This window comes from Canis lupus, chromosome 17 (assembly GCF_048164855.1).
Source record: "Canis lupus baileyi chromosome 17, mCanLup2.hap1, whole genome shotgun sequence".
In the NCBI taxonomy this organism is placed as follows: Eukaryota; Metazoa; Chordata; class Mammalia; order Carnivora; family Canidae; genus Canis; species Canis lupus.
In genome coordinates, this window is record NC_132854.1 from 53,367,876 (window position 1) to 53,381,142 (window position 13,267).

General features: G+C 42.2%; 1 protein-coding gene across 1 annotated transcript in view; it reads left to right on the plus strand.

Annotated features, from left to right (window-relative positions):
• The window catches only part of FAM216B (family with sequence similarity 216 member B), a 63,849-nt gene that overhangs the window by 33,092 nt on the left and 17,490 nt on the right, over window positions 1–13,267 (plus strand). The window contains 1 exon segment of the mRNA XM_072782944.1: window positions 10,634–10,726. The gene's annotated coding sequence lies outside the window, so the exon portion shown is untranslated.

A 13,267-nucleotide genomic window follows, 5' to 3' on the forward strand; every position in this document is an offset into this window, starting at 1 on the left:
GAAAGAAAGCAACTTAGCCTGACTATTGTGACCTAAAGGATTTGAGAGAGGGGGTGCTTCATGACTAGAAGCAGAGGTAGGAGGAATTTAGATTGAATATGAAGAAAAAGTAGTTAAGCAATGGGCATACAATTAAAAACACGAAACCAAACCAAACTCAACAAGCATGTGTAGGGAAAACTGGTTAGCAAGACAATATGATGGTGAATGGTTAATGATGTAAATACAGGCTGAAGAGTCTCCTCACTCCAAGTCTGTGAGACAATTAGGATAGGGGCTCACAATCCAGAAAGGAAAAGAGCTGTAACAACTTGTAATTAAGAAAAACCAAGCTGCTTGGTTTGTTATGCTTGGTTTGGGCTGTGGTTTGTTATTTTAACACTCACCACCACAGCATATGTTTTTCTATTTTGCCAAATGTCATCCCATTGATAAGATATACACTGTTTGTTTTCAAAGGAGATTATTGCTTGCCTTTTCCATGGATGTAATACTTCCTTTTATGATTATTCAGCTGCTTGGGACATGTGCAAATGTGAACAAAACTACCATAATACTTCTGAAGGCTTGACTGACTCACCAGGCACCCCATGTGTTATAGGAAGTTCACTCAGCCATCCTTCTCACATGGTTTGCTCCCTCAGTGAACTCCTCCATTTTTTCCACTGCTCCATCCATGGTGTGCAGTAAGTAATTATAAAAGGTTCCTGGTGCAGACCAACCTTAGCCCAATGCATGAGGGACAGAGATGGTAGCCATCACTCTTCTGCACAACGACAAATGGGGAGAAAAGGGGAAGCTACCTATAAGCCCAACAAATTAGCACAGAACATCATACAATCTGGAGTTGAGTGTCACAGCCAGATGGAACTATAGCAATTCAGAAGAAGAGAGGGTCAGTAAGATCAAAACTGACCAAGAATCATTTCCTGGAATAAATGGAAGCAGCAGGGCACAGTGAGATTAAATGTATGATTTGAGAGCCAGCTAGATGACACTGAATGAGTCATTCAGAGTCTCTACACGCTTCAGTTCTTTCACTTCCTTATTTTAAAAACAGAGAAAATGGCACCCATTCCACCAAGTGTATTTGCTCAGCACATTGTTTGGCACATGGCAATTACTCAAGAAAGGGGACAATTATTCTTATGGAACTTTAGGGGACCTAGAAATTCAAGTAAGATTAGGATAGATGGATGGGAAAGGATCATATTCCACATGAAGAGCCTGGAGGAAATATGATCCACAGTGCCTACGCATGCATATGCTCAATTGTTACCCATGTATATGGAAAAGAATGATTACAAATAAAAAAAGAAACTTTTAATTTTAACTAACAAATATTTGAATATAACAATTTTATATTAGAAAGTTGTGAAGATATTAGGGAGGTTCCTGTATGCCCTTTATCTAGCTAAAACTACAATGGCAATCATATTGCAATATATAAATATATCAAATCAACATGTTGTACACCTTAAACTTACACAAAATTATATATCATATATATTTCAATTAGAAAGAAAAAAAAAGAAGAAAGAAAGAAAGAAAGAAAGAAAGAAAGAAAGAAAGAAAGAAAGAAAGAAAGAAAAAGAAAACATCAGACAAACACAAATTGAGGGGCATTCTATGGACTGCCTCACCAGTACTCCTGAGAACCATCAAAGTGATGACAAAGGCAAGACATCTTTTTAAGGATCAAGTGATTGGGGCAGCAATGACCTACTTTTGACCTACTCACAGATTTATGCAGGAACCCTTTCAGCACCAGAGGGACCCTGCATAAATCTGCGAGTAGGTCAAAAGTAGGTGGTGTTGGGAGAAGAAGTAAACAAATCAAACACATTTACTGTATTGCCTTACACCATGCTTACCCTAAATCATCGAGATGATGAGCAAAATTGGCACAAAAGAATAGAAAGTCTGAGGTGATTCCCCCTATTCATGGAACCTCAAAGATAAATGCCTCCTTGATCCTGTTACCCAGAATTCCCCAAAGTGACAAAACCAAGACGATTCCTACGTACAGAGACAAGTAGTTTCTATTTCTGAGGCCAAATCTTAGAGTTTCTTGAGAAAACTATCTGCTCCTTGTTAAATCATTTCTTCATTCGTTATTCTAATAAAAAATTTACTGATTATTTACTATAGACCAAACGTGTGCTAGAGATACAGTAGTAAGAACACCATGTCTCTTCCTTCATGTATTTTAGAGTCTAATTGGCTATAGACAGAAGTTAAATAAGTACACAAATGTAAATGTATGAATTGTGAAAGAGCCCATGACGGACAAATTACATGGAGAGCTAAGAACATGTACGGGGTTTGCCTTGGTCAGGGGAATAAGGAAAAACATCTATGAGGAGATGACTTTTGGGTGGAGAGCTGAAGGATTCACGCGATTTCAAGGGGGAAAGTGGTTCAGACTGAGAAAAGTACGAGTGTGGAGGCCCAGTGGCAGAAGGGCACAGGGATGGTCCAAGAAACTGAAAGATGGCTGTGGCCAGTGTGGCAGATGCCCAGGGAATCAGGCTGTGAGGTGAAGCTAAACCTGTGTCTCTGGACTAGTGTTAAAGACTCGTAACTTTCCTAAAAGCAATGGGAAGCTGTTCAAGTATTTTAAGATCTCCCAGGTTTGGTGGGGAGAATAGATTAGAGAGATGAGTAAAGATGTGGAAACCAAAGTTTCAGGAGTCCTGGGGAGCGATGATGGTAGCCTGAAAGAAGGTGACAGTGCTGGAGATGATCAGAGGTGAGCAGACTTGATATTCGGGAGGTGAAATCAGAAAGATACAAGGATAGACTGGCTATGGGAGGTGAACATGGAGGTGGCAAGACGAACACATGTGACAAGTGAGGCCAATGACCTGAGAAATTGAGCAGGAGAAACAGCACAAGGGTCTTCCTTGAGGACAATGGAGAAAAGCAGGGAAGAGGACTTTATCATTTAAAAGGAATTTATCAGCTTCGTCTGCCAAAAAGTGGGTGCTTAGAAAGTGCTGGAGTGTCCTAGGAGACAGAAAGATGGTTGGCCATGAGGATTTGGGGGCCTGCCCACCAGTAAGGCAGAGCGTGTAGTCTTGGAAGTGGTCTGAGAAGTGGTGGGACTCGGGCCACAGCCGCCACCTGGGGTCTGAGCGCTGGCCACTGGAAGTGTTCAAAGTGGACAACACATGGCAGAGGGAGGTCACAGGCTGGTTTGTGGCTCCCAGAGCAGGATGTCCCCTTTCCATCTAGCCTATACCCATCATTGTCCTTCAAGAGACAGGAGCGGAAGCTCTTTTGTACCTGTTAACAGTTACATATATTTTTTAAAATGTACTTACAAGTTTCCGAAGGCATCAAATTTGCAAGTGGTTGAGAATTTCCCCCAAGTCATTAAAAGCATCGTCGGAGGGCCCCTGGGTAGCTCAGCTGGTTAAGGGTCTGACTCCTGGTTTTCGCTCAGGTCATCATCTCATGGGTCCTGAGATCACATCCTACGTTGGGCTCTGCACTCAGTGGGGAGTCTGCTCGAAGATTCTCTCCCTCTGCTCTTCTCCCACACCCCACGTGCTCTCTCTTACTCTCTCAAATAAATACATAAACCCTTTTTTAAAGGACATCTTTAGGACCTGACCATATTTTGTGTATCTCCGATCCACAGCATCAAGCATGATTGAGTGAATCAGTCAGTTCTGGTTCTAGGTCAGAGTAACAAGTGCACCGCAAAGGACCTCAGGCAATAAATAAATCAGTAGATGAACCTGGCAAAATTGAAAGTACCTCTCATTATGTTTGTGTGGGGGTGTAGGCGACGCCCTACAAGTCTGGTAACCTGGATTCGTGAAGGCTGGATTCAGCCCCTTTTCCATATTCTGCTTATTTTCCTCTGAGCTAGAAGAAAGCCACAAAGGGCCAAGGACTAACTCTCAGAGTTTTAGTGCTCCTTAATTGACAGAAGTTGGCTTACCCTTTCTCGTTAGCAGCTTCCAGAGCAATTGCATCATCAATCTGATGGCAGTCTTGTCCTGCTGGTCCTTCGCCCCCTGCCTGTGGCTGTGGGAGGCTGAAGGCACCAGGACCAGAGGCTGTTGGAGCTGATGCCCCTGCCACACAGGAAGGAGGGCCAGGTCTGGAGCCATGTGGCAAAGCAATTGGGGAGAACAGGTTCATCACCCTCATCTGTCTTCCAACAGAGACTTAGATTCTAAACATTGGATTTGGGGTGCCTCAAATCTCCAGACAACCCCATATAAAGTATTGCCTACAAATATGAGGTCAGGTGTCTGGAGGCACAGTTTATTTGCCTATGAAATATTATTCTCCCATGTCTGGTCTCTCCCTTTCAGCTGCATATCTTACGACTCTTTGCCATCCTTCATTTTGAGTATTTTTGTTCACTTGTCAGCATTCTCTTCCCTCAGTCAGTAGAACCAGGGGACTCACATAAGGTACACATTTATTTAAAAATCCACATGATCAGAAATGCAAATTAAAACAGCACTGAATTTTTTTTTTGCCAATCAAATTAACAGTGGGTTTTTTTTTATGTTAATATTCAATGTTATCAAGTTCCTAAGGAAATGGGTACTGTTCTTACACTGCTGGCAAGGATATAAATAGCTCAACCTTTCTGGAAGGTAATAGAGCAATTTTATCCTACGTCTTGAAAATATGCATATCATTTGACCTGACAGGTACACATTGAGGGTCTATGCTGAGTCTCTCAATTTAATGCTTCTAGTCATTTTGTGAGGTGGTTATTAGTACTGTTGTCTTCCTTCACCAGTGGAAAAATTGAAACTCATAAAGGGTAACTCGTTAAGGTTACAAGGTGAATATGGGGCCAGAAAGGGACTCAGATCCAGTTTTCAAATGGGTGCTTAAGTATCAAAAGGCTGTGTTCTTCCATTTAACTCAAGAATTCTCATCAAAGCTTTACTTATAAAATAGGGAAAAACTGAAAGCAACCTGAATATCCAACAATAGAATTGATTGTAAAAATCATAGTGCAGGGCAGCCCCAGTGGTGCAGCGGTTTAGTACCGCCTGCGGCCCAGGGCGTGATCCTGGAGACCTGGGATCGAGTCCCACGTCAGGCTCCCTGCGTGGTGCCTGTTTCTCCCTCTGCCTGTGTCTCTGCCTCTCTTCTCTGTGTCTCTGCCTCTCTTCTCTGTGTCTCTATGAATAAATAAATAAAAATCTTTAAAAAAAAATCACAGTGCAACCCCTCGGTGCAAACTGTGTATGTTTTCCAAAATGACATTGTAGAAGGTCTAATGATGTAGAAATATGTTCATAATACACAATTTATTGTACCACACAATGTACAATATAATCTCAACCTTATAGAATAATTGGATATATATGCATAGAAGAAAATCAGAAGAATAAACATCAAAATAATAATAATCACATACTGCTGGAATTTTGAGACTGTTGTCCTCACCCTTGTCTGCATTTTCTATAATGTACGTGTATTTTTTAATAAGAAAAAAATCACTAAAAAAAGGTTTAAAAGTCTGTGTTTCCCTCCCTTTAGCCTGGATAGACTCTATGATAATAAATAAACCTCCATTTATTAAATTATATGCTACCTGCCTGGCAAGTAAGCTGTTAGGGGACAGTTGACTAACTTCTTGCTGTTAACCCTGTTGGGCCCATGTTACAAATAAAATGGCTGAGATTCAGAGATATTACATAAGTTGCCAAAGATCACACAGCTAACCAAGGATTCTAACCTTATTGTCTCCATCCAGAGCCTGTAGTGCAGTGGCTGAGAGCAAGTGTCTAAAGCTGCTGGGCTTGGGTTCAGATGGTGACTGAGCTACTTGTTAGCTTTGTATTTCAATTACCTCTTACGTACATTTGGATAATAATGGTGTCTACTATATAATGATGATAATTAAATGAGTTAATTATGTGAGGTGCTTAGAACAACATGTGGCACATCGCACCCTGAAGTGCTAGGACTAGAACAAGGGCTAATTAGGACTAGTGGATGCTGGTGGGGTGAGTAGGGGGTACCACGGAGTGGTGGAAGGAACATGGAACCAGATACACCTGGAACTGCAATCGGCTTTGGGCACTCGACTTGGGTGACCTTGAGCGAGCTACTTGATCTCTCTATGCCTCTACTTCATCATCTCTTGTGTGGAGAGCACCATTCATGATAACTGCTAATGATGACAATTGTCCCAGGGGTGCTAGCAGCCCATCCCTACTCTTCCTGCATGCAGTGTGACACAATCCCTGGTGAGGAAGCCACTCTTTCGCTCAGGCTGCAGCCCGGGACCCCACCTAAGGGCTCCTGCTGAGCTCCATCTGGGGAAGCTTGTAGACAATGACAGATGCACTGTGTTCCTGTGTTCCAGGAGAGGGATTCTGAAGCAGGAGAAGAAGTCCACCGATTTAACACCCTTCTGCTTTACGTATATAGCAACAACAACAGCAACAACACCATCAGCTTTGCCAGAAACAAGAAGCCCTGAAATGTTTTGCCTCTTTTAATAGTACCCCACCCCCCCAAAAAAAAATTTCCATCTGCTTGCCATTTAGCGCCGGAGCCTGGAAGTGCTGCTATTCCCAGAGTAGTGGCGGAGGAGGAGGAGGAAGCTGTCTAATGGCTGTGAGCATTTGTGACTGTGTGAGGCATGAGAAAGTAAACACCACTTGCCATTAAGGTAGCTGTGCTTTCCCTGGGGAAGGCAAGAGAAGGGGAGAGGAATGAGGTCGGTATTCCAGAGAGCAGCAGGACTCAGGGTTATTATTTTTCCTTTTAAAATTAGAAGACTCTGATGCATGCTACCTTCCCAGCCCTCTGCTCCCTGTGCGCCCTCTCTCAACTGTGCCAAGACACACACATTTCTCCTTCCCTAGCCCACATGGGAGGGAGGTGTGATTTGGAGTGGCACTAAGCAAACAACCCTGATTCCAGCCCCCAAGGAGCACCCAGTCCTGGGAGCAGAGCTCCAGAGGGAAGTAGCTCCTGGGATGTGGCCCGGTCCAAGATCATTTCTGCCTGGAATGACTCTGAAGGGGTCATCTCTGTTCCATTCTTCCTTTATTGGAGTCAGTGGAGGGTGGGGGAAAGCTCATCATGGACTATACTATCAGTCTGCTGGGAGCCGAGTGGCCTGAATCCACTCCCATTAAGGCTGACCTGAGGCTGAGTAAATTCTCATGGTGAAGGAAGGCCCTGGCTGGGAGCCATATACAGACCTCTTCTTTATCAGATCCAATGGTCCAAATGGAGACATTTCCTCAAGATCTTCAGGGAAGATCGATGGCCAAGAATGTGGGAGATCAGCTGGAGACCTCAGAAAGAAAAGATTGTTGAACTATAGATGGATGCAACAGCCAAAGGTGCCCCGAGTAAGAGCAAACCAGAGATGTTCTAGGGCCAGTGTTTACAAACTGAGGCTTGCAGGCCATCCTCAGTCCACTGCCTGCTTTTCAAGCTAGGAATCGTTTTCACATTTTTAAAGGGTTGAAAAGAATGAAAAGAGCAATATTTTGCGATACATGAAAACTGTATGAAACTCAAATATGAGTACCCGTTAGTGATATTGTTTCAGAACCCAGTGCTGCTCATTCATTTACATGTTGTTTGTGCCTGCTTTCATTTTATGGCTTCCAAAGTCTAGAATATTTACTACCTGGCTCTTTACAGAAAAACTTTGCTGACCTGTGTTCCAAGGCGGTGGCCTTCAAACATTAGCGTACATTAGAAATCACCTAGAGAAAAATAAAATAAAATAATAAAAAAATTAAAATTAAAATTAAAAAAAGAAAGAAATCACCTAGAGGACTTGTTAAAACAGATCACAAGCCCCGTCTCTGGAGTTTCTGCTTCAGTAGGTCTGAGGTGGAATCTGAAATTGCATTTTCTAATAAACTCCCAGGCGCTGCTGGTGCTGCTGGCCCAGCGTGCATGCTTTAAGAACAGGTGTTCGGGAGAAACTGTGATGGTCCATGGGGTGGAGAAGGTAAAAAGAAAATGAGAAGAGACACTCAGGACAGTAGGTTCCAGGGGAATAGTCAAGCTGGAAAGGCAGGCTAAAGGAATCTTCTAGGAAATGAACGGGTGTTGGAGTATACTTAGCAGGCGCGCTCACACATGAAAACAGCAGATGGAGAGAAAAACTTGAGATGTGCAGCTTTAATGGAAAGGGGCTGCTACTGTGATGAAAAGGTGTGGGCTGAAGGAAATGAAGTCCCTTTAAGCTCTTGGTTCCACCTGGCTTTTAACCCTCTCGGTCTCTCTACCAATGATATGGAAAGGGTTGATCAGGGAAGGGCCCACTTGCAACATGAGGAAGTTAGTTCCTAACCCTTTGGGGTAAGGTTAGTTAAATTCCTTCAACATTCCCTACACCTCTCCCGAAAAAAGAATGAGTTATTCCTTTTAGTCACTTACTGCTGCATAGAAATCATCCCCAAACTTTTTTTTAATAAATTTATTTTTTATTGGTGTTCAATTTGTCAACATACAGAATAACACCCAGTGCTCATCCCATCAAGTGCCCCCTCAGTGCCCGCCACCCAGTCACCCCCACCACCCGCCCACCTCCCTTCCACCACCATCCCCAAATTTTTGATTTAAGACACAATGACCAGTTTTTTGCCCAGGATTCAGTACCGGGGCGGGGTTCAGCTGGGTAGCTCCCCTGCTGGTCCCTTTCGTGGCCACTTGGCTCCACTTAGTCAATGAGTCTAGAAGGATGCTGGGATCACTGGGATCTCAGGGCCTCTCTCTTCGTGTGGCCTCTCTCTGTGGCCTCTCCATGTGGTCTCTCCAGCCGGGTTCCCAGACTTCTCACATGGTGGCTTAGAGCTCTGGAGAGCACAGAAGCAGAAGCTGCCAGAAAGTTCTTAAGGGTTAGGCACAGAATTGGCTGGGCATCACTTTCATGGTGGCCACATTGTATTGGTTATTGTGAGTCACAGGCCAATCCAGATTCCAGGGGAGAGGACCCCCCCAAGGTGTGAACACTGGAAGCAAGGGTCACCGGAGGCCACCAAAGTAACAGATTAGAGCAGCATCTGCTCGGGAAAGATTTCCACAAAACTAAAGGAAAACAGGTAAATGGGAGAACTCCTCTGGGAATCCACGGCTGTGTGGGGACAAAGCTAAGATTTATGGCATTTTTATGGCATTTTTGGGGGGTGATATCGTAGGACTGAAAATACTGAAAGTTCTTCAAGAGCGTTAACAGATGTTTTCCTTTTTTATTTTTTAATTGTACCCACACAAGTTTTACGGCAGCATACTTCCTGCTTTGACTAAACTCACATAGTTACTGGCAATTATCTTAATTGCACATTCATGGAAATCTTACCAAGGAGGTGAAATAAGATTACCTTTAAGTTATGTAATTAGTGAGGTTTTTTTTGGTTGTTGTTTTCTTCTTAACATAAGCACACTGGTACATCCCCTTTTTAATGTTCTAAAGGCAACTGCAGAGTGGAGTTTGTATTAGGGGAAGGGAAGACTTGAAACAATTATACTCCTCCTGGTATCTTTGAATTCTTTTTTTTTTTTTGCATATTTATTCATTTGTTTGTTTATCTATGATTATAAAATTTTTTTTTTTTCCCAATGCGCACTTTACCTGGTATTTCTGGTATTTTCATTTAATGAGTCTGTCCATACGAACATACACAACTCTGTATCATTCCTTTAGACAGCTACATAGTTATTTATTATGTTATTTAGCTAATCTCTAATTGCTGGACCCAGGAAAATTAAGAACATATGTTCACACAAAAATTTGTACATGAATATTCATAGCAGCGTTATTCATAACGGACAAAAAGTGGAAACAAAAGTAATGACCATTAACTGGTAAATGGAGAAACAAAATGTGACTCTGGGAAATTATTCAGCCACAGAAAAGGGAATGAGGCACTTGCTACAACATGGAAGAAATGTGAAAGCATTATGCTAAGTGTAGGAGGCCAGACACAAGAGACCATGTGTTGTTCCATTTATGTGAAAGGCAAATCCACAGTGACAGAGAGATCAGCATTCCTTTATTCTTGGAATGTTCTCTGCTGGCTTCCATGGTACTATTCTCTTCTAGGTCTCCTTGCTACCTCTCTGACTAATTCTGTTTCAAGTCTATCACCCCCTATTGCTCCTTAAATGCTGTGGACGTTGATGATGCTCAAATTTTCTCACCCACTGGCTCATTCTTGTTCACAGCTCAGAACTGTGACAAATTTGCTGACACCATGACTTCCAGACTTATTCTTTCAGCCTTTGCCTCCTCCTGAGCCCTAGACTTTCTTGCCATTTACCTACTGAGCATTTCTTCTTGGACGTTACTCAGGCTCAACACAAAATCCATCATGTCCCAAACCATGCCTTTATTGCTTTTCTGTGTGTTGTTTCTTCCACAAGAATTGCCCTTCCCACCTCTTTGTCTTGTGAACTCTTACTCATTTTTCAAGACTTAGCTTCAATTTTCCCTCCTTCGTAAAGGGCTCACAGACTACTTGGTTTAGATAATCAGCTGCCATGAATGTTCCCAAGGACTTTCCATAAGACTTTTTTGCACACTCATCACACTGTATTTAGTTGTTTTGTCTGATTAATTTTCTCCAAGGCTGCTATTTTGTCTTACTTTTTTTTTTTTTTAATCCGGTAGTTAGAACAATTGCAGACATAAGTGTTCATTATTGGATGTGAGAAGACAGGAGTAACAACAGAGAGCACTTCTATCATGCTTACTGGATGCCAGGTACTGTTTTGAGTATTTTATTTATGTTAACTCACTTAAGGCCCATGTGAACCCTTTGTGGCAGGCACATTATTATATCTATGTTTTGGATGGATACATTGAGACTAAGAGAGTTTAAGTAACTTTCCCAAGGTCATACGAATACTGAGGGAATTAGATGAGCTGGGATTAGATCTTCTGAATCATTATGGGATACTAATACTGCGAGTAGACATGGCTATTCCATTTCCCTCTCCAAGCCCTCAAAAATCCCAGCTAAGTATTACTTTCATGTGAATTCACTCACAAACGTTTGAATACCTCTTCTGTCTCTGTGCCAGGCACAGTCTTAGGTAGACACTGAGGATAAATTGGTGAGCCAGAAATGAACCCTGCCTTCTTCATGCAGAACTTGGGGACAAAGACTTTTCCACATTTGTCAATAGATCGCCCAAAGTCTGTGTGCCCTTTAACTTCTGATTAAATCAGAATGGAGAGAGATCTGCAAATACTGCCTATATTAGACAGGGTTTTCCAGACAAATAGAACCAAGTGTGTGTGTGGAGATAGAGATGTATTTTAAGGAATAGGCTCATGCAATTATGGGTGCTGGCAGGTCTGAAATTTGTAGGGCAGGCTGGTGGGCTGGCAATTCAGCTAAGAGTGGATGTTGCATTCTTGAGTCCCAAATACGCAGGGCAGGCTAGGAGTCTGGAAACTCAGGCAAGGTTTTGAGGCAAAATTCCTTCTTCAGGAAGCCTCAGCCTTTGCTTTTAAAGCTTTCAATTGATTGGAAGAGGCACCCACATCACGGAGGATAAGCTGCTCTGCTTAAAGTCTACTGATTAGAAATGTTAATCACTTCTAAAAGAAAGTGATTTCATAGCAACATCTATACTAGTACTTGACCAAACAACTGGGTACCAAAACTCAGCTGAATTGACACTTAAAATCTTTAACCATCATACTATCCATAGTGATAGGTGCCCAAGGTTGGAAGGGAAAGTCTCAGAAGCAGTGAATATATAAACTATCACCAATTAAGGAAAAGCTTTGTTAACTTAGAGGCTATTTTGTGTGCCATGGTCTAAATTTACTAGGAACGTGCTTAAAGCTGCCTGATATATTTTTTTCCATCTCTTAAACATCCCATACCATCTTTCTCCATTGTCCCCAAATACTCTTTTCTATGATCAACAGCTGTTTCTGCCATTCTAGCTCCTGGAATGTCCTTCCTGTTTCTTGTTACAAACAGCATGTCTTCCTCATGAAAAGCATTAATCAAGACACTTGTCCTACGCTATGTTTTTGGGGAACTCTACTCATTTAGCTTCAGGCTTCCGAGATGCCAGGATTCATAAAATTTATAAAATTATGGAACTTTAGAACTTGAAGGGAAATTTAGTGGACGAGATAGTCAGATCTCATTTTACTGATAAGGAGACTGGATGCAGGTGACTTTGCTGACCCTGAGGTGAACCAGGTCTAGAATTCAGGTCTGCCTTGCTAGCCTTGGGATGTTTAAGGGATGAGAGACGGGAGAGAACCATTGCCTATGGAAGGAAAACTAGCTTTAAGAGATATGAGATGATGCTCTGGATATACTAGCAGACTTAGATGAACCTTGTACCTCCCTAGGCCTCAGTTTCTTTATTTGTTAAGTGGCTTAAATCAGTACTTCTCAATCAGTTCATCTCAAAAAAATGAATATTAATTCATACAAATCTCCTGAGGATCTTGTTATAACATAGATTCTGATTCAATAGGTCTGGTGTAGGCCCCTAGATTCTGCATTTCTTCTAGATGATGCCAGTGCTGCTAGCCATGGACCATTTTTTTAGTAGAAGCGTATATAATCAGTAAGTACAATTTGAGCCTAAAAAATTCTATGATTTGGTGATTCCTAGAATGGTAGTGTCAAAGGTAAAATGGGCAGCAAGGGAAAAATATTACATTTTACCTATACGTCTCTGTACACTTTTTCACAGTACTTTTCCTCCACTGAGAGTCACCACGTATTCTAGTTTGCCTGAGAAAGTCAGACTTTGCCTTGTGCCTGTTTCCCCAGTGTGATGATTAACAGAGACCCTTTTACTCTCAAAAGTGTCCCACTTGGGACAATAAGTTGGATGGTTACCCATATTTTAAGTTTCTTTTGCTCATTATCTATGTTCACAGAATATGGAACACGTCAGATATCCGCCGTTTGTGTATTTCAAGCCCAGACAGTTTTCCTACATGGTGTGTTAGAACTCCATGGTTTATATATTCTGTTTTCTTTCCTTACAAACAGCACACTCAGTGCAGGGACTTTTGGCAAGTGCCTTTTGCGTTCAGCCCGCCCAAGATGTGGGACCCTGGGAAAAACTGCTTAGTGTTTGTTTTGTGGTGGAGAACAGCAAAGCTCACTCAGAAGATTAAAAACTAACTGGAAAAATACCTCATGGGTGATTTTCCCACTTCCTACTCTCACGGAATCAGTGTCTGAGTGTACAGTTCCCAAGTTCAGGGGCAGCTCATGGAGTGAGCTTCTACCCCCACCTCACTAAAGGCATTCCTCAA